Raw genomic sequence first — 22388 nt, 5'->3', positions numbered from 1 at the left:
TTGAAAAGTTGCTATAAGAACTTAATTTTATCACCAATATCAAGATATTCAGAGTATGATAGATTATAGGTTATTATTAAATTTTCAAATGCTCAATATTCCTATCCTTTTTTTTGTTGTGCATCTGTGTCAGGTGGTTATTCTGTCTTTTCTATTAGGGAGGTTATACTTAAGAAAATAATTGGCTTATATGATAGCAAGTTACTGTTTCCTGAGCCAGGAGGTTTCTTACTATCCTGTGTTCCTCTGATTCTTATATTCTGGTCCAAAAGGACATTTCTCAATCTGACTAGAGGATTGGAGTCTGTTCCTCAACCAGGGTCTGCAAGAAGCTCCATATCTTAAAGTTATCCCTGACATATGCTTAATTCTTTATAAAGTCACAGTGCACTAAAGTGTGAATGTCCTCTTCTCCCTCAAAGGATACTAGGGCTTGTAAGACATGGATTTATATGTAACACCTTTGGAATATTACACTGTGCAGAACATAACAGCATCAGTTTTTCCTGTGAGTGAAACTGCTGACAAAGTCTCAGAGAAGAAGTAAATTTCTTCCTCCAGCCTCCATAAGCTCCTGCCTTCGATGTCTTTTCTGAACTGCTTACATTGACTTCAATTGCAAATCCAGCTCATTATGTGCTTTGAGCTATTCACTTCAACAGAGCCTTTTGATTAACCAGAATCTAAGAGTGTGACTCTCCCTGGTGTTCCCTAATTCATGGTAAGCATTAAGAACAAGTTGCTGCTGTAAATGACAGTGGATCAGACAAAGCTTTTATATACATCAGTTACCTACTACTGCAGGCCTTGTTTGAAATTCCTAGTGCTTCACAACATTCTACCATGCAGCCTTGTGTCACACTGTAAAGGGAGTATCAGGATGACTACACAGATGTTCCTGCAACCCCTACAAAACCCAGGCCTTTACCGCAGAGACCACCATCCTCCTTAATGGATTCTATGCATAATAAATACAGACTTAATGATGAATATCTAAAATCACTCAGGGTGATAAGGCTATTTTTCATCCTCTGCATGTTGTAAAGGGAGAAAATTGAGAGACATATGCCTTTAAACTACAGAGGGAACACTACTAATTTCCTGTGTGTGCAGAATATTTTCATGGTTTGTTTGCTTTTATAAATATTTGTTAGCACCTGAACATCTTTAAAGGGTTGGACACTGACAGTAATTCCAAATAGATAAGCCTATTTACTATAGAGATGGTGAATGTTGTTCTATTTTTCTATGGTGAATGTTGTTCTATTTTTCTGTCATACTGTGTTATACTTACCTTGGAAGAATTTGGTCATCTAAACATTATTATAACATAAGAGAAAAGCTTGAAAATTTGAAAATTCTATTCTGTTGCAAATGCTAAAATTTTTTATTGTGATAGTGAGTAATTGATGAAATACTTATACTAGTAATTGGATTAGAAATTGAAATATTTATATTGTATAAGAACAATATTACTTCAATTTATTTAATTTGAGGAATGTGATGTAAATAACAGACTATGTAAAAAATACCAGAAAATATTATGTTGTTACAAAAGTGTCACATTTTATTTCATTATATTACATGGATTTGACATAATGCACAGTTGATGTGGTTTAACCATTACAGTACATTAAATTAAAAGTGCATAATAATTTGCACATTTTGACTTTGTTGAACTATGAGGGTTTCATAAGGTCAAAACAAAATATCTTAACACTAGCAGAATATGCTACTTCTGTTATTTCTTGTACCATTAAAAATTACTCAGGTAAAAACCTTCAATTCCATCAAATCATCATTTTCTAAGATGATGCAGCAAAACCTTCTCTAGCAACAGTAAAATACATGTGAGGACTGTTAGGTTAATGAGCCTCATCTCCTTTGTCTTTATCCAGGCAATACACTTCTACAGCAGCTGAGGATCTATCCTAACATTCCTCTTCATCCTCTTGTCAGTCAGTGCTTTTCCTTTTATCATGATGTTGGGAAAGCTAGGTCAAACATCTCAGCTTTACATTTTGGTTTTGGTCACTCTGATCTCTGTCACAGTGAATTTCTTAGTCACAAACCAGCTGCTGAGAAAAATGTCTGACACTCTCACAGGTCTTTCTTTGATGCCTGACATTTCCAGTTCCCCAGAGGAATGCAGTTGTCGTGAGAGGTCATGGTCAGGGGGACTGGGAGCATCTATTAGGTTGCCAAGGCCAGTTGCATGCTGGCCTTTAAAGAGAAGGACTGAGACACAGAGCCTCAATTGTATTCAGCTGAGGGCCAGCAGTGAGAGCAGGGACACGAGTGATGCGCTTTTGATGGTTGGGTCTGCCACACACTTACAGGTTGTTGCATTCTGCAAAACATGAATATCTGGAAAGAGAAGGCGAAGAAAAAATAAAGACCTGAAACATCTGATTGTGTTCCGGTGATCTAGTTGTACTGCCAGAGTGCCCTTGAGAGATGAAGCCCTGGGGATGGGAGCAGGGACCACAGGGGTGGCCCATACAGGCTGTTTAGTCAGGGGCTGCATCACGCAGGGCCTGTCCCAGCCAGTCAGGAGCAGGAAACACGCGGGACACCGGGGCAACCCCAGCCTCAGGAATGAGGCATGGGCTGAGGTACGAGTGGCACATGGGCCCATGGGCTGGGCAGGGCAGGGCTGTGGGGACTGGCCTTGCTGCAGCATTTCTGGGCAGGGAGAGATTCCAGGGGGCTGGAATGTGGTTCTGGAGCATGGGGCAGGATGAGGGGAGCCATGAGCAGAGCTGGACAAGGACAGTCAGGACTCTTGGTGGCCTCCAGATGCTGAGTACAGCACTGTGATCTGTTACTGCAGGCAACTCTCTTATTAATTGTAAATCTTTACCAAATGACTATTGGAGGAGAAAATGAAGCTTTAAATCAATGACAAAACTTTTTCTTTTTCCTGCAAACTGACCAGAGTGAATTTGACAAATATTGGTGTCAATGAAAAGAAGGCTTTCTTTAGTACCATCTAGATGTCCTTAAGAGAGATCCACAAATGTTCTAAACAAAGTCCAAGTTTGGTCTCCATACATTCTCCTCTGAATTTTAATTGAAACACAAATTAAGACAGTGCATGAGACAGCTACAGACTGCCCATCAGGCCCTGAGAATCAGCTGTGGTTCAAAGATCACCCTCTGGAGCTCACTGCTTCCAAAAAGTAGGTGGTAGTTTAGCAAAATAAGGGTTCCTAGGATGTACAGTAGATGTCAACAAAGACATACAGGAATTTTTGTGTTCTTTTCTTTCTAGTAGTTTTATTAAAATATGAGGGACTGTATCGGAGAGCATTTAATGCAATCTCTTCATGTGATACAAAACAAAAATAAGATTCCCAAGAAACCAGCCTAAACTGGTTTCTAACTTCAGTTGATGGTAACTATAGACAAACTCATGTTCAGTGAAAGTTGGCCTTCCTGTACTTATTTCATGCAAGAGTAATTGGGCTTCATGCAGAGTAAGACCAGTGAATCTGGCAGGATTCCCTTCACAAAGCTACTGCCCAAGAGAGAGGCTTTTACTTGTTGGATACAGAATAGCTGTTGTCTCTGTGAAAACAAATACGTGTTATATTCTTGTACAAGTAGGAGTTCTGGAAACTCATTTAAAGTTGTCCCTGTAGTTTAAAAAGGAAATATTGATCTATTTTAAACCTTCAAAATTAAGCTGACTTTAATAGCAGTGATTTTAGTGTCACATGGAAAAAAAATTACTTTGAACAAGCTTTGAATACCTCTTTGTTGTCAATAATTTATGATTCATAACTGAAATATACTTCTATATTTAATGTTCAGAATAAATACGGGATCTCTAACAAGAAAAAACAGCAAATTTGAGGAGTGAATGGTACACACTGTTAATATGATACAAAGAACTTGGACCCTTGGGAACTATTTTTCAACCCTAAAAATACCAACAAGGCGGTGTGATCTAAGAGTTGTAAAAGCAAAATAAATCTAAGAGCTTGAAACTGACTTTCTATTCTCCAAGAATATAAATTGCTGCAGCTTCTTGTGTTGACATTTATTTACCATTTTGCAGTATGAGAAAGAGCCTCAAGATTAGAACAGAGAAAATTAAATTATGTTCCTGTTCCTTTGGCTACTGGGAGGATTGTGTTTTAGAGATAACTTTAAAGGTACATGGTCACTCTTAAAGGCCAGTACCTCACTTAATGTAGTTTATTCATAAATGAACTGTCCTGGAATCACTCAGCCAGAACTAAAGAAATCGACCGATTTTGTTGCCTGTTAAATAATTGCTTATTCCTGAGGAACATTTAGGAGTATAAATAGTATGTAGATGACGTTGTCACTTTAGAGGCTGATAGGAACTTCATATTAAATTCCAAAGTCCAACTGAGGATGCAGCTAAGACATGCAGCAGTTCCATATCCGAAGCAGCACTGTTTTAAGTTAGGTGAGATTTTCCACAAATAGCACTATAATGAAACAAAGATAATTTACTGTGTTCTGGCTAGACTGAATTTCCTGTCTACAAAGTTGTAGCTCTTTGCAATGTTAAAAGCCTTAAACATCTTTTATTAATACTGCTTTAGGTAGAATCTCTATATAATATTTAGGCATGTGTTCTGACCAAGTAAATATCTGAGCAAAGATAAGGGGGATGAGATGGTAATAAAATGCATAATGTTCTTAAAAGGAAGGTTGCTGCATAGCTTTGGATTTATATTGAGCATTTAGGTAATAAAACATTTATACTCAGGTTTCAGGCCTGTAAGAAATGACAGTTTTCATAGCTGTTTCACTGACAGTGATTGATCCAAAATACACTGTTTATTTTATCCTGATACAAAATATATTTTGTTTTTTTACAAGTCTTGCTGAATTTATTAAGAGATTTTTTTCTGTTCTGTCAAGTTCTTATAGTCTAAATTTCCCTGAGAGAAGACAGAGAAGAATATGTTAAAATTACCAAATAAAGCGTGGCGGTGGAAAATATTAATTAAGTGTTAGAGAACTGACATATCATAAAATTAGTATGAAAAATGAGCAATACAAAAGGAAGCACTGTGCAGCATGAAGTAATTTGAATGCTTTGAACAGTGATCAGTGCCAGAAAGTTCTAACTCCTAATAATAATGTAAGGAAGGTTTAAAAAAAATGGAATCTGAAACTGGAAATCACAGAAATTTATTCTGCCTGTTATGCTATTACATGTTAAAAACTGTGGTAATTCTGGTTTTGAAGACTGGTTTGCCACTGATAAGTGTGGTGTTTTAATTTAAAAGCTGATTTTTCTGGGAAGGGTCAACCAGCAACTGCAACTCCTTCCTCTTCTTTGCCTCAAAGGAAAGGGCCTTTCCATGCCAAAATGCAGGGACAGGCATGGTTGCTGAGCCTTATATGAGAAAGGAAGAGAAGAAAGGTCATTGTGAGAAAAGAGCTTTTTCAAAGCCTCTCCCAGGCATCCTCTGGGATTGTGATTGCAGTCACACAGAGACTCACTGAAATCACAGGTGTTTTTCTGCAAGTCCAAATCTGTTTCTACTTAAAACAGTTTCCAAAACCATGTTTTATGTGAGAAGCACAGCTTAGACATCTCTCTAGCACATCTTAGGGTATGAGCTTTGTAGTGAACTAGGAAAGAGCACAATCGCAGTTTTAGTGTCTGTGTGTCAGAAAATATCTTTATATTGTTCTTTACATTTCTGCCATATGTGATGCTTATTTAATAGGAGATATAAAGCATAATCAAAGATAAGCATAGCATGTGTTGTTCAGATGTTTCATTTGGTTGATTGCTGAGGAGGGTTCTTGGGTAAGGCAGCTACTTTAGTCACTCTGGAAGAGCAATTACCTTGAGCTGGAGTCATTCAAATGGGGCTGTAGTGCTAGATCACATAGGCAGTTTAGGAACAACAAGAAAAATTGCTGTGTCTGGAACAGACTAAATGACCCTTCAGCCCAGAATCATGTCTTTGATAGGAGCCATTTCTAGAAAAAGGTGATAAGAAAAGGCTTCATATAGAGTGGTGCTTCCCTTGATAAATGTCCTTGCTTTGGAGAAACTAGTAGTGCAAATATTTTCTGAGGTGAAAGCTGTTGCTGCATCTTTTGAATAACAGTCCTCAGCACACTTTTCATCCATGATTTGTGTTACTGTCTTTGCAAGCATTTATACTTTTGACATGCACAGCACCTCATGACAATGCGTTCCACAGGTTTATGACCTATGTGGAGAAGTTTGCTTCCTTTGTTAATTTCAAACCTTCGGCTTGTTTAACAGGAGGGTATAAAGCATAACCACAGATCAATATTGCAGAGACACAGGGCCATAATGGAACCTCCTAAATACAACTGAATAAATAAAAGGTAGAAACTTAGAATATGATGAAGTGATTCTTGTCATTATAAATCATCTATTCTCTTCTAAATTAATATCCCTAAGGAAAACAGGATCAAAAAATAAATGGAAGCATTTTAAACACAAACGTACACCAGGTCAAATATCTTTCTTGTGTGACCCCATTGACCTCCCACTTAAGCTAACAGAAAGATCTGTTAACAGGCAGCCCAGAACTCTAAAATTCCTGTCATTACTTATGCTGTCCAGCCTTATTTGTAGTTATAGTAATAGAAAAATTTAAGTGAGTTCTCTGCAGCTCTAGGGGTAACTGAGCTCTTTTCATTAGCTTATGCTAATTCATCACAGTGGGCTTGTGGCAGAGTACATAAGTGTTCCCTGTCGTGTACTTGAGTGTGAACTCCAAGACTGTCTGAACATGTGCACTAGGACTCTGGGCTGTTAAACCTTAAGACTTTATTTCTTGTAAGAAGTAAAGAGGATGCAGCAACAGCTCTTTCGGGTGATAAATCATGGCAGCTTGGACATTCTTCTGAAAACTGGAGGTTTACTGATTCAAGAAGGTTTGGTTTCCTTTTTTTTTTAAACTTGCTTAGAGAAAGGTATATTTTCAAAAGCCTGTGTTAAGCTGTTAGAACATGGTGAGTGTCTTTATGTATGAATAAAAAAGACATCTTCTTTCTACTATTGAAGAAATAAGTGAGCTCCCTCTCCAGTCTGCTGCTTAGAATCTTGTTTCCTTTAGAGATTTCTTTCACAAAAATTGTTTGCTTGAGCTGTGAGCCAGAGTTAATAGTTACTGTGTATTGATATCTTGAGCACCTGGTTTTTCAAAGCTATAAAAGGAACTGCATTACAATCAAGTTGCTGCATTTTCCAGGGATTGACAGAATGACATTTCTCACACCTTAGGCCTAAGCTTTTAAACTTGAATGTTCTAACTTTCTAATGTTGACAAAAGCAAGTAACAAAGCAAATCTTGCAACAGAAGCACTAAGTTACATGTTCCTTGGTGTCTGCTCACTCAGAATCTTCACACACAACTCAATGATCTTTGGCTTTGTATTTTTCAGTAGCTGGGGCAGCATAGTGGAGGATCTTTCCTGTCAGCATTAGTAAAGAATAAAAGAATAGATAGTTAAGTTTGCATATTTATCACAGCTGTGGTCATTTTGAAAGTATAGCATTATTTATTAAAATACATTTTACATTACCAACCTTTTTCTTTCATTTCATTAATTACCCCAGGTATTATTTACCTTCAGGAAAAATGGGGTAGAAGTGCAAGTTTTTGAATTTTAGTGAGTTTCATATAAAGGCAAGTTATGGGGTCACCTCTATGAAAGGAGAAGGAAAGGAGGGAGAAAATCTTTAAGGGAGTTTGCAAATAAAAGCTCTTTCCTTTTCTCTCCCATTTTGGATTTTTGTTTAATCCCTAAACACCTTGCATGTACCATAATGGTTATTATACATTTAAGTGTAAATTACAACATTAATGAACTTAAAACTAAGGGGTTCTCCTGTTTAAAAACAATGTGATTCTCCTGTCACGTGCTAAGTAGATCTAACATACTGTCTGTGACACCTGAATATAGAGAGAGATTAGAAGAAAGGTTTCCTTTCTCTTTCTTCTAACAATTACCAAAAGAATCTGAAACCTTAGTTGTTTATTTTTTTATACACTGTTTTATAAGTATTGTTGCTATCACTGTTTGTTTTTCCTTATCTCATTTGAGTTTTTCTAGTAAATTGTTATCTCAAGCCATAACCTCTGCCTTTTGTCCCTTTCTCACCAGAGGTGGAGGGAGGGGTGAAGGGAAACACCTACTTGGGGCATAATTTCCAGCTGGTTTTAAACCACAACAATTTTAAACTTAAATGTTTTCTATTTTTTCTTTTAAATAAAATTCTGTAGGAAAATATTGGTGGTGTGTTAACTAAAAAAGAAAAAAAACAATATGACTGCCAAAAGTCTAAGCCCCTTGTTTGACAAGGGTAATGAGAAGGTCTATTTTAATTATCCACTGATACTATTAATTATTAATTGTAGAATACATTTCATCTGCAAAATGTGCTGTGTTATGAGAGCTGGTGTTTAGAAGCTTGTACTAGTTAAATTCAGATTCTTAATAATAAGGATAACTAACCAGTGGTAGAAATTAGAAATGTAGTATATTCTCAGCCTTTAAATCAACACTGGAAGGCACTTTTAGAGATTCATTATATTTTTTACAGGAATTATAAGATTGGTATAGAAATTGGTGCATAATTTTTCTTCTGTAAAAGAAATTAGAATAGATTATAATATTTTCCTTTTGTTTTAATATAAATAATCTAAAAATAATTAGGTGTTTGTAAAACCTCAATTCTTAATTATGGTACTCAGCATGAGTTGCCGTGATCAGAAAGTCAGATTAGGATTTAATAAAATGCAAGTTGGAGCACTCCTTTCAGCTTGTAGGATTCTACTGTATCATTTTTAAGGTCAATGACTGAAAATATTTTGATATAGTAAGGATATTATCCATTGAAACTTAATGATTAACATCCTTGCCTATTAATTTTCACCTATGTATTTAAATTTATTTTAAATTTTTCATGTTTCTGTCACCATGACATATATATATGAAAACCAGTAATTATTGGGTTAGTGAGTATGACTGCTTTAAGGACTTAATAAAATCAATTCAACAGATGTCCCAAATCTACGATATCTTCTTGTGATCTATCAGCTGAAGGAAAATGGGAACCAACAGCATAGGGGTATAGCATAGTCACAGCATAGTCACAACAACTTCAAATACATGACACAGAGATGCTGAATAGCTCTTTGCAAAGAATGTTTTCTACTTTGAGAGAGAACAAGAGAATTCTTGACTTTTTCCAGACTTGACTCTGGACATCATTGGTGACTGTGTAACAAGTAGCACTGTGAATCTTTTAAGAAGCGTTTCCAAATCATTGCATTTATCTGTTATCAAGTCATAGGAGCAGATGGGATATATGAACATAATAGGCCAGGTTTGATTATGATCACTGTATGTGTGTGAAACTTATTTAAAGTGAATAACTCCTTGAGGTGTCCCCCTTTTGCTTCCTTTTCAGGTGCACTTAAACTGAGTGCAGCTTACCCAATGTCTAGCTCTGAGTAGACAGGGAAATTCTGACTTTCAGACTCCTCTTTATGGCAATGTAGATGCAGCTAGTGTGTTTGAAAGGAATGGGTGCAACAGAGAGATGACCACAGCCTACAGTCCAGAAGCTGGACTGTTGAACAGTAAAGCAAAAAGAGTATGATTTTTGAAAAGTTCCTGAATAAATGGGAGAAATTCTTTAAGTCCTAAAACAAAACTTGTCTTTGGATTTCTCCAGACATAATGATGTTCTGCACACCATGTTCATGACTTTGCACAGGAACAGTGTGATTCCACCCTGCTTCACTGGGGACAAAGAACAGTTCATTTACTGCATATAAATTCTCCTTTTTTGCTTGAAAAATACCTGTGGCTATTTCACATTTTCTGTTCCAGTTTAAAATATGTGTATAAACTTACTTAGACCCAAGAAAAGTGAATTAAATTAAAGTGAGTTTTCTATTTTCATCAGTTAGACTTGATCAGTTCATTTACTAGAAAGTTAATATTGATGGCTTGAATCACTTAATAATCTGACCAGTGAGCTGAAAGATTCTGGATGTAAATGGTAAATTAAAAATTTCATTTTTAATACCAGGATATTTCCTTATGGCTGAGAAACTCTTGGTGCAAATGAAGAAGGAAGCTTTATGTGCATTGCAAGCCAAGCAAGTGAAAGTCCTTATCTGTTTATCCATTTGCTAATCAGCTCCTGCCCCTGTTGATCTACAAACATCCATGCATGAATACTGGTATTTATAAAAAGTGGGACAAAGATGCACTGCAGAGTGAGTTTATGGTCAAGACACTTTTGATCTTGACTTTTTCTTATGAGAGATTTGTATTTTCCAGCTTTTGTTAAGAAAGACAAAGTAATGTAATACTACATTGATCAGAGATCTATTGCCATTAAAATGATATTAATAACTAAATGAATTCTGCTGCTTTTTAAATTAGATCATTCAAGAATGTAAGGATGCAAATTTCTCAAATATTTAGCTTAAATATACTTAAAATTGATAACGAATTCTCCTTCCTTTTTCTTAGCACTTCATGATGCTTCTTGTTGCCAGCTAAACATGTAGTCCATATTCAGAAATTTGTTGACTTGTTAGTTAAAATTCTCCTGCTACTGTATCTTTTGATAGGGAGGACACTGTTCAACAACAGCTGAAGTTCCCTCATGTTAAGGAGATAATTCTACCCAATCTATTCACTTCAGTTCCCTCCCTCAATAAAAAATTATAATATCCTAATACATAACAGTTGAGAATAGAAATTGAAATAATCACTTATAAATTTATCCACAGCTGACAGCTTTATTAATCTCTGTATCTGTTGTCATTTGATAAAGAACAACATATGATAAAAATTCTGCAAATTACCTAATTAGGCATTCTGCAGCAGAAGCTCTGCTATTATAACAACCAGTAATCAGGTAGAAGACCAAAACAATAACATTTGTCTTGGAAGAGAAAAGCTCTTTGAGAATCTTTGTCATTTATGATGATCTAGCTACAATCAAGGAAAGAATAATATTCATAGTCAATGGCAATATTCTGGCATGTAGCTATTACTGCTAACAGATGAAGAAAAATTCTTGTGTTTGACAGGAAATCCCTCTTCCAAAAATACCCTGGAGCACAGTTGTTACAACATACACATAAATATATCCTAGAATCTGAAAGCAGTCTTCATCAGGAGAGCAGGACTTGAAGGAAGGAGATCAACAAGACTTTCTTCTTTCCCCTGTCTATTGAAGGAGAAACCTAACTAATTTCAGTAGAGACATCCAGTGGAAAGCCTTTAATGCAATTCCTTCCAAACATTAATAATGCCTGAACCAGTAATGTATTTTGTCTAATGGGGATGGTTTTTATGAGGTCATTGGCATCTTAGTATGACCTAGTTGCCAAATGTTAGGACAAAATAGGGCTTTGAGAAACTGTGACTAAAAATATTTATTTTCTTCAGTTGACAGTAATGGAGCCTAGGCTAAGTAGTTAACACTGCAAACACCTGATGTTATGTGTGATACCTCCAGCATGTATTTTGCCTCTATGTTTGCTGGTGGTATATACAGTTTTATATCATTGTCAGTGAGTTACAGATACCATAGTCCTTCAATTAATAATTAAATACTATGGAAATTAAATCACTACAAAGTTTTGAAACCTCCATAAATCTCCTTTTTTTATGTTGACTCTTAATCTTGCCTTTGTTTGCGTAAATGGCATCTGCTTTTCTTATTAAACTACCTTATATAAACTACCTTTATCTCAAACAGTGAGCTTTTAAATCTTATTTTTTCCTGTCCTCTTGAGGAAGGGGAGTGAGAGACAGAGAGGTTGAGATTTCTTGGAGACAGCCAAAGTCAACCCATCACTAAATCAAAGAGAGCAGTGGATATTTTCTGTCTGGGCTTCAGTCAGGACTTTGAGACTGTCTTCCATAAGCTCTTCTTAGAGAAGCTGTTCATATGTGGGCTGCAGGAGCAGACAGAGAGGTAGATTGAAAACTTGCTTGGCCCTGAGGGTGGAGATGAGCAGCACAAAATCTAGATGCAGAACAGTGAGCAGCAGTACTCCCCAGGGATCAACACTGAGCCCAGTCCAGTTTAATGTCTTAATTAATGATCTGTGGGGGCTGCATACCCTTAGCAAGTTTACTGATGGCACTAAACTGGGAAAAGTGGCTGATTCACCAGAGAATTGTGCTGCCATGGAAAAAGAACCTGAATAGACTGGAGAAATGGGCTGGCAGTAATGTCATGAAATTCAGCAAGGGAAAGTGCAAAATCCTTCACCTGGGGAGTAACAAACAAACACATGCATCAATATGTGTTGATGACTAGAAACATCTTGGTAAAGAAAGACCTGGGGCTCCTTATGGACATGTGGTTGAACATGAGCCAGAAGTGTACCCTTGCTGTGAAGAAAGATAGTGGTATTCTGAGCTGCATGAAGAGAAATATTACCAGTAGTCCATGGGAAATTATTCTGCTCCTTTATTCAGAGCTGGTAAGGCCATACCCAGAGTATTGTGTCCAGTTCTGGGATCCCCAGTATAAGAAAGATACTGACATACTGGAGATAGTCCAGTATGTCTGGACTATCTTTGTATGCCACAAAGATGATGACAGGACTGGAATATCTCTCCTGTGAAAATGGCTGAGAGAGGTGGGACAGTTTTTTCTAGAGAAGAGAAGGCTCAGGGGGATCCTATTTGTGTATTTCTGCTGGGAGGGTGTAAAGAAAGGAGAGACAATTTCTTGTCAAGGGTGCCCAGTGATAAGATCAGAGGTCATGAACTCCAGCTATTCTATTCTATTCTACTCTGAAACACAAGAGGTTCAGAGGTTCCATCTGAATATCAGGAAACACTTTTTCACTATAAGTGTGCTTGTCTGTGAGCTGCTTGTTTGTCTTCAACATGTGGTCAAATAATTTCTTTCCCCATGTATGTAATTAAAGAACTATATAACAAGGGCTAGACAAGCACTTAATTGTTTGTGTATATAAATTTTAAAAGTTAAAATAGTTAATCAATTAATTAATATCTGAGTCTGGTTGATACTTTTAGTCTTTCTCATGAAAAGTCCTTGTCCTTGGTTCTGTCTTTGTTCTCATTGATCTTATTAGATTCCTTTAAGCAGAAGACAAACTGAAGTGCTTGAATATCGGGATTAATATGATTGATATGCTTTACTTGTTCATGTCTTGGTTTGAAATGACTGGTGTCTGCTTAAGGAGGGCATGAAATGGAAATGGAAATATATACCTGAAATGGAAAATATAAACCCCTCCCTCTGAATTATTATAATTTTGAAATTAAAAGGCTCTCAGGCAAAGATATGGGAATAGGAATAACAGTTCTTTACTAGGAAAACTAAAAATACAAAGGCAATAGCACAAAACACTGACAAACAAAAAACCCCAAAACACTGACAGAGTCAGAATACAACCTGACACCCTGGGTCAGGGTGTTGGTAGCAGTCTGATTAAATGGTGGCTGCAGTCCTTCTGGAGTGACAGGTGTGGTTCTGTTGAAGCCGTGATCCTGTAGAAGGGTGTAGTTTTCCTCTGGAGGTCTAGTGGTGGTGTAGATGGGTCTGGACTTCCCCTGGGAGTCCAGTGGAGAAGAAAGCTGCTCTTCTGGGAATCCAGTGGGAAAAGGCTGCCTGTGTTCCTGCCTAGTGTTCCAAGTCTCAGATTATATCCAGGTAGGAATGCTGGGCTCCTCTCCCTGGGCAGAGCATCTCGCAATGGGATGATGTAATTTTATCAGTCATGCAGTGGGACTCAATGGCTCATCAACAGAAGATATCTCCTGGAGGGAGGATGGGTTGTGGAAGAGATAAAGAAAACTGCCCCACCTGGTTTTAACAAGTGGCCCAATTAACAGAGGGTAACTGCCTCACCATTAACAGATAGTAATTGAATACGCACCCAGCTAAACCTGAGACAGTTCTCTAACATCATTTTCAGACACAATGCATTTCTTCATTCTGCTTGAAATAGTTTGTTCAGTCTTGCAATTGGACTATGCTACAAAAGAACTGCTAAGACATGAAACTGAAACGATACAATTAAAAGATTTTTTTTCTACAACACACAAAAAGGTTTTAATTTTTGTGTAATATTCATGACAAATAGTATGTGTTGATACCCTGGTATTCTGTATTGAATTGTATTGACATTTATGTGTTCATTTCCTTCTTAATTGTAATGCTGTGAATATTTCCGTTTTTCTTTTTAATTTTGGCTAGAGTTTTTGGCAGTTTCCTCTATGCCACAGCATAGTAAATTGGGATATTCAACAGTAGATTACTCTTTGAATGTATGCAGACTTTTTAAAAAGAAAATTTTCTTTCTAAGCTACATTGTGTTCATTTGCTGTAACTTTCTTTGTTATTTGCTGTAACTTTCTTCTCTAAAAATGTCAATGATAAACATAACTCTTTTGTTTTAAGTGCTAATCTGGGGATAATATTAAAGCTTGTGATAACAAACTACATTCAAATTTTATTTTTTTTTCCCCAGGGCTCACAGAGTATTCTCTATTTATTCTATGAAAAAACCCAGATTTTATTCTAGACAGACAATTATATTAATACCCTATACAAGTATTGAACAACAGACCATTTCTATTATTTCTACAATAATAAATTGAGTATTTTCACTTTTCCAACTTAGGCTTCTAAATACATGTACAGACATGAGTAATACCTTAGAGTTAGAAATGAATACAAGAAAAATATGTTATTTATCTGCTTATAATCTGCTTTTGAATTTCTCTGGACATAATTTTGTGGATCTATTTTTACTTACTTTTCTAGATTTTTTTGGAACTGGAAAAATCCCATTATATTCTCTCATAATAGTCAAGATTCAATTTGCTGCTTCTTAAAAGATGAACTCTACTTTGAAGATCTTCTGTGAGCTACTGACTTTTAACTTCTTCTGTCAACTGTTGACACTTCATTTAGGAAATATGCCAGAGAAGCAACCCCTACTATAACTCTACAGACCTTGTATTTTCATTCAACCATGTGTTTTCATTCAGCTACACAGCTGTGCAAAATCCTTAGCAATTTAAGAAATCTCTGTGTCTTCTCTATTGCTGCTAGTTTTTTGAGACCAAAATAATGAAATGTTATGAGTAGAAAGACTGAGGAGGATTTTTGTTGGTCTTGGGTGTTCTTTTTGCACGTGAGAACAGCCTCTGGCAACATTAAATATAATAAAAAAAAGATAATATCTAAGCAGAAACAAAATCTCAAAATAGTTTTTTCATGTTTTTGTACAGTAAAATGAGTAAAAATGACATTAGTAAAGCCTGCAAATGTGATCTTTAGTAACAATTACATTACAGTGCAAAACATAAGTATAATTTAGAAACAAATGAGAAGACTAAGATGTCATATAAGATTATCTCCTATTTTTCATTATTTTTTCTTTTTCTTGATAATTCTACCTCTCCAAAGTTCTCTTTTTAAATACTTCACCTGAGAAAGTGTGTGCCCAAAGTAGTTCCTATCCAATATAGTACAGAGAAAAATGAGAAATGTAAAATAAATGAAATATTCGTTTAGAAAGAGTTTGTTATTTTTTATGCAGTGAAAATGTATTTAGATATGAATTTCCAAAGGCTACTATTATTGTAGTACATTGGTAATGTTTTGGAGCCAAAATGGGTAATACTTTTTTTTGTTTGATTGTTTCTAAATCTGTTTCCACACTTGTTTGTGCATTTTTCTCTGATACAACTGTGCACCTCTATTTCAAGCTTAGTTTAGTTAAAATCTGAAATGTATTGGATGATTGATTGGCTTGCTGGACTTAAGTCTACCCTGAAAATTGGCATGACCTGACCTTGTAATATTCTATCTCTCTGTCCTGTCATAGCAATTTGAATGAGACCCATATTTTAATAGCCATTTATAGTGCTCCCAAATGCCAAACCTCATCAGCTTGGCTATGGCCTTTACAATTATGGGTGGAATTGCTTCCTTGCGCTGAGGAATGGCTTTTACGCTATGCTATAACCTGATATAGATTTTGCTGTATTTCCTTGCTTTTCAGAGCACGAGTAAGAAAACACATACCACATCAATTATAACTTTATTCTTCTTCTATCCTTACCTCTGCCCACATACTCTTTATGGCTTGATTGTTAGGCTGTTGGTGTCAGGGCTTGTAGCAAAGTTAGGTGTTCCAGATTCTGCTTCTCCGTTTCTTGAGCACAGCACATGGAGATTCTGCAGTTAGGTGGTCCAGATTCTGCTTCTCCGTTTCTTGAGCACATGGAGATTCTGTTTCTTCAGTGTCTTTCAGAAAGGTTTTATACCAGAACAAATAGCAAGCTGGGGAGGAAGCCACCCATTTCCTTTGCTTTTGGAGATATTAGAGAAGGCATTGAACATAAATTTTAATTCTGGTTCCTTCCTATCAAGAAATTCTATCAAGAATTTCAGTTATAAGAAGGCTGAAAAGAATAATACTGCCTCTACGAAGTACTTGTTCTACTAATATATCCTCTTTCCAGTGTCTTTTTTCTAAATGTATCCATTTTGCTGGCCTCTGTGAGAAGAGGCTTAGGCTGCCCTCTTGCTGGACACATCCAATTCCACCTGTCTTCAATGAAGCCAATGCAGAGCACAGCTGAGCTTATCAGCAATGATAGTGGTGCCTCTGGGAAAATGTATTTAAGCAAAGGCAGAAAACATCACATGGGCAGAGGAAACAAAAACAGAGGGAGCACAAAAGTCAAAGTAGGAGGGAAGTACTCCATGGGAGGATAGGTTTTCCTTGTGGCCTGTGGGTGAACTGCACCAGAGAATGTTTAGTTTTATACTTAGTCCAGCTGCCTTTTCAGTGAGAAAATACTAACATGAGCCAATCTGAAGTATTTTACTGCTCATATATGTTTAACAAACATGATTGAAAAGCATGAGAAAGAACAAGAATTTTGTGGGATCTGAAAGTAAAATATTGTAAAAAGTGAGTAGTGAAAAGTCTGACAACTCCCAGTGCTCAGAGCAACAAAAATAATGTAGTGAAATGGCAGTTCTTGTTGTCATGCAATCATTATCAGCTCTCTGGGTGCTGTGTGAAGCTCCAGGAAGCTGGATCCCCTTCTGAAAATTCCAGACATGCTGGGGCAGTGTCCACGCAACAGGTACTGCTTGTACTGGGTGAATTAGTTAATCAGCAGGAGATGCCTTGTAGACAGAGTCAGCTGAGAAGAAACTCAGCTATCAGGTTTTCTGAAGAAAACTTTCTTTAAAATTCTCCCATTATTGTGTTAGAATTATTGTGTCTTTGTGTTACTGGCCTTCTAGGTGTCCACATAATGTGTCCTCTGACTCGTGAATTTAATCTTGGAAATAAGGCTGATTATGCATATTTATATCAGTTCTGAGTTAGGATAAGTAAATCTTCTGCTGAAATAATGCATACATTTCAGTATTTCCTATTTCCCCACTCTGCCATGGTACTTTCTGCACTGTTTATTTCTCTCCAGGTCACATTAGAATGAAATGTGCTGTCGTCAGAAGCCATGAAGTGCATCATAAAATGCCACATGCTGGCCCTACCAGTGACAGATGCAACTCCAGGACTTCAGCAAGGTGTCCTTGCTCAGACCAGAGTTGGTGCCTTGAAATATTAAGAAAAATTGTCTCATAAAAAATTATATCAAAAGGGAAAACAGTAAGTCATAAATAAAATTCCAAACTGAAATTCACTTAAAAGGCCTCTCTGTAATATCTCTGGACCCAATTTCTTGAAAAATTCAAGAAATATAGCTATAGATAACCGAACAGGTACTAGATTTTGGTTCCTATGGTAAAACTGTTTTCAGCTCAGGGATATATATATAAGAAAATATGTGAAAGTAAAGACTTCAAACCAAAACAGACAGAAGGTGTGAGCTATTGAAAGTATAAGGCTATTACTAAATTTCAGGCTACGATTACAGTTGTGGATGTAGGAATTACAATAAGCTACTGGTAGTAAAAAAAAAAAAAAAGGCAATTTAATTAAAATAGTTGATTATCTGATGGAATTATATTAGCTAAAAACCTGGAAGTTTTTTTAAGAACCTATCATTGCTTCCAAAATATTTAAGAAAAAAACAGAAGTGCAAAGTTTTTACTGCAGCAGTCCCATGGGTGATGATGACAGAAGCCCTCTTTTCAAGGGCTGTGACTTTCATGTGTGCCAAACCAAATTTACTTCAGTTAACATAAAATTAAATTAAAGTAGATAATAAACTATGTGTAGAAGTGGATCTTGGTGATGGACTGTGATTGCTGACTTACAAACCAATGCTCAAAAGTTTATTGTAGCTGTAATTCTCTAGGAAGAATGGCCGGCTAACTGTTTAGGCTATTAACCTGCATGTGTGAAGTGCAAATGCTTCAGCAGAAGTCCTCTGCTAACACTTCATGATTGCACATAGGTTTTCAAGTTGTAAGGATGAGATTATTTTTGAAAATGTTGGCATGGGCCTTCTTGGCAAGAGTCGGGGAGTAGGAAAGGAGCTGAAATGTGGTAGTCACAATTCATTTAATCACAGGACAACTTTCTGATGAAACGTAATCCAATAAAATGTGGTATGACTCCACTGCTGTCAATTAAGGAGTTAGTGTGAAGGTTCCACAAGAACATGGGGAAATGCTTGTATTAATAAACTGAATTAAATATGATAATGAGAATGTCCCCTCTGCATCTAACTATATGGTCTGTTGATCCATATCCGAGGACAAACTTTACAGAAACATACACAAAAGGATGTCTATATAGAAATCAGCAGTATTTTGTGAAGCAGGATTCTGTCAGAGATCACATTTTATACTCTTACTGTATAAAAATGGACACTCTGGACAAGTTAATGAATGAATGATTAAAGACACTACTAAAGTAGCAAAGCACAGTCATATTTTAACAGTACTTTTCTTGTCCTCTTAGCAGTAGAAAAAAGTTTTATTTAATAGAAAAAGTGAGTTTATTACCAGAAATGTTAACATTTTAGAGGGATGTCATCAATCTTGCTTTATAATCAACCATCAAGTATTTGTCTTGACACTTCTATAAATTGTTCTGTTAATACAAAAGTTTGCATTAGAAAAATACAATTAGAACACAGTTTTTAAAAGCATGAAATTTCAAAGTCCATCAGAAAAGTAATAAAACTGTTAATGCTGTATTGCAGTTTTTTATTGTACAATCCGTTGTATAATTTGTTAAATTATAAGAGAAATACACAGGCTATGATTACAAATATCAAACTTGATTAAAGTAAGAAGTTCATATTATGCAACCCAAACCTAGTAAGTTAAAAAAAATATGTATTTTATGTGTCCTAATTTTGGTGGATTTATGTAATATTTGCCTGAATTTTCTTATATTTTTGTTACTGTAGAGTGCAGTTTTAGTCAGTCATCTTCTCTCTTAAAAGAAAAGAACTATATATCTTATAATGTTGAAAAGTAATATTTAACTGTCTTAGATTGCAATGCAAGATGTAACCAGAAATGTGTATTCTATCACCATCTGTTGAAACCAGATGGGGGAATATTCTTTATCTCTTCCATGACCCATCCCCCATAACTCCAGGGGGATATCTTCTATTATGGGCCACTTGTTAAAACCAGGCGGGGCAGTGTTCTTTATCTCTTCCATGACTCCTTGCAGGTGATATCTTCTGTTAATGAGTCATTGAGTCTCACTGCATAACTGATAAAATTACATCATCCCACTGGGAGATGCTCCACCAGAGGGAGGAGCCAAGCATTTCTACCTGGATATAATCTGAGATTTGGAGCACAGGCAGCCTTTCTCCACTGGATTCCCAGAGGAAGACTATACCCTTCTATACCAGCACTTGCCCTCCGGAGGAAAACTACATCCTTCTGCAGGATCACGGCTTCAACAGAACCACACCTGTCACTCCAGGAAGACTGCAGCCACCATTTAATCAGATTGCTATCACCACCCTGACCCACAGGGTGTCATGTTGTATTCTGAGTCTGTCTCCTTGAGCAGTAAAATTATTTTTCATGAGCTAACTATTTCTAAACTTGAAAGATAAAATTCAAGATTATAGGACTTAGTTAAGAACTTAAAATTAATTGCTGCAAATAATTTTGGAAGAAGAGGAGAGCCACAGGAGCACTGTGAGGGTCAAGTTCAGTTACAGGGCATGGAGCTGCTGCGTGCACGGCGTGTTCAGTGGGGCTGAGGGGCACGGAGGGACCATGGCTCGCAACGCAGAGAAGGCCATGACGACCTTGGCAAGATTTTGGCAAGCCTGGCTTGAGCAAGGAAAAGTCAAAGAGTGAAGGCCTTTCCTTGCATCAGAGTGTAATGAGCTACCCGAAGCTGAGAAATGGAGGAGACAGATTATTGGGGAGATTTCTGAGAAAGTGGCACAGATCCAAAATGCTGGATTGGGTGAATTCAGAATTCATGACCTGAATGATGAAATTAACAAACTTCTGAGGGAGAAAGGACACTGGGAATACAGAATAAAGGAGCTGAGAGGTCCTGATTATGCTAGGACTAGCCTGAAAATCACAAAGGGAAAGAAGTTCCAGGAAACAGAGGCTACAAATCCTTTGGGGCTGCAAAGGACTTGCCAGGAATAGAGAGCTTTTTGAAAAGGAACCCCTGCCACTGCCACAGAAGACCTGGGCTGAGCTTATGAAAGACATTGATGGCAAGTACTATGGCTACAGGGATGAAGATGATGGGATTCTGGAACCCCTGGAGCAGGAAGATGAGAAGAAAGTTATAGCAGAATCAATGGAAAAATGGAAGACGAAGAGAGAAGCACAACTTGCAAGAGGTGAGGAGGAGGAGGAGGAAGAAGAAAATATCTATGCTGTCCATGAGGAAGAGCCTGATGAGGAAGGTGGCAAGGAAGGAGAAGGTGAAGATGGCCAACAGAAATTTATTGCACATGTTCCAGTGCCAACTCAACAGCAGATTGAAGAAGCTCTTGTACAAAGAAAGAAGATGGAGCTGCTCCAGAAGTATGCCAGTGAAACCCTCCTGGCACAGAGTGAAGAGGCAAAGAAACTTTTAGGATTGAAACATTGCACCATACCTTTATAACTGGATGATCCTGCACGGAGACAAAGCCACCCATTTCTTTGGTGGGGCTTTTCTTCTATTTTTCAGGTTTTTCAGCTTCTCTGGCTTTTTGTTTCACACAGCTCTTTGGCTGCATTTTCCTCACAGCTCTGGCTGTCTCTAGGTCTGGCTGTATTTTTGCAGATTTTTGCTGCTGGATTGGGTTTGCCTCTGGTCTTTTCCAGCTTTTCACTGTGGGGACAGGCTCTGCACTGTCCTCTGTCTCCCTCCACTCTGCCTGCAGGAAATGGCTGTTGTCCTCACACCGAGTCACCACCTGTTACGATGGGGGAGTGGGTCCTAGACAGAGACAACACGCACCCCAGAATTCTCATGCAACAGCAGTGTATTTTATTCTTCCTACCTCCTTAAACAACAGGATTTGAATCTCCTGGTCCGGACAGCTCATTGTTCTGGCTTAAACACCAGCTCCTGTGCCAGTGAGATATCTACAGCTCAGGGAAGAATGTGACTGGGTGAAGTCCCTGTGTGTATTCAAATCCATCCCATCATAGCTCAAGCCAGGAGCTGGTTTATGGAACCAGGCTGGGTTTCTTATTTATAATCAAGTTAATTGCCTAGTACAAGCTAGCTTGTACTGTAACACACCTTTATCCATTTGTTCCAGGCTGTATGTTCTCTGTCCCACACCACAGGATAAGTGTACCAATGGAAAAGCAGTGGTTGCTAATTTTCCAAAGAATAAAAATACAGCTCATCAGTCAGTTCCTTCAATATATATGGTGTTAGCCAGAACTGGGTGATCCTCCCTACAGGAGGTGCTCTCACTGAAATACCTTTGCTCCCAAACCTGGCCTGACTAAAAGGTACCATTTTGGATATGCTTGCCTTCTGTGGTTGGGATAGGCATATACAGGAAATAGGAAAATTATTTTAGTAACTTAAAGTAATTTTAGAAAGCCTGCCAATTTGGATTCTAAACCACATTTTCTGATGTCAATTGAAACCCTGCTATAGGCATATGCATACATACACAACCACACACACACACCCACACACAAATCCTCTTTAACCCCACAGAGATGAATATTTCTCAGTGTATAAACTTCAGCACTTAAAATATTTTCCCAGAAACATTTTCTATGAACTGTAAAAATCAAAAAGTTTCCTCTGACTTGCTATGTAATGAATTGTCCTATCTCAAAACAAAAGTGAAATTAGCTGGATCGTGGGCTGTATTAAACATGATTTTTTTTTTCCCCTTGTGGTCTTAAAGCAGGGTCAGTATCCCAAGATTGCTTTTAT

At 37.1% G+C, this 22388-nt stretch overlaps 1 pseudogene; it reads left to right on the top strand.

The window, feature by feature from the left end:
* The first annotated feature begins 20224 nt into the window (after nucleotides 1–20224).
* LOC121365727 lies at nucleotides 20225–21104 on the top strand (annotated as a pseudogene).
* The last annotated feature ends 1284 nt before the right edge of the window (nucleotides 21105–22388 follow it).

The sequence above is a fragment of the Pyrgilauda ruficollis genome, unplaced genomic scaffold, assembly GCF_017590135.1.
Source record: "Pyrgilauda ruficollis isolate IOZ18807 unplaced genomic scaffold, ASM1759013v1 scaffold99, whole genome shotgun sequence".
Taxonomy (NCBI): Eukaryota; Metazoa; Chordata; class Aves; order Passeriformes; family Passeridae; genus Pyrgilauda; species Pyrgilauda ruficollis.
The sequence above is the reverse complement of the archived record's forward strand: the minus strand, read 5'-3'. Positions and strand labels throughout refer to the sequence as shown.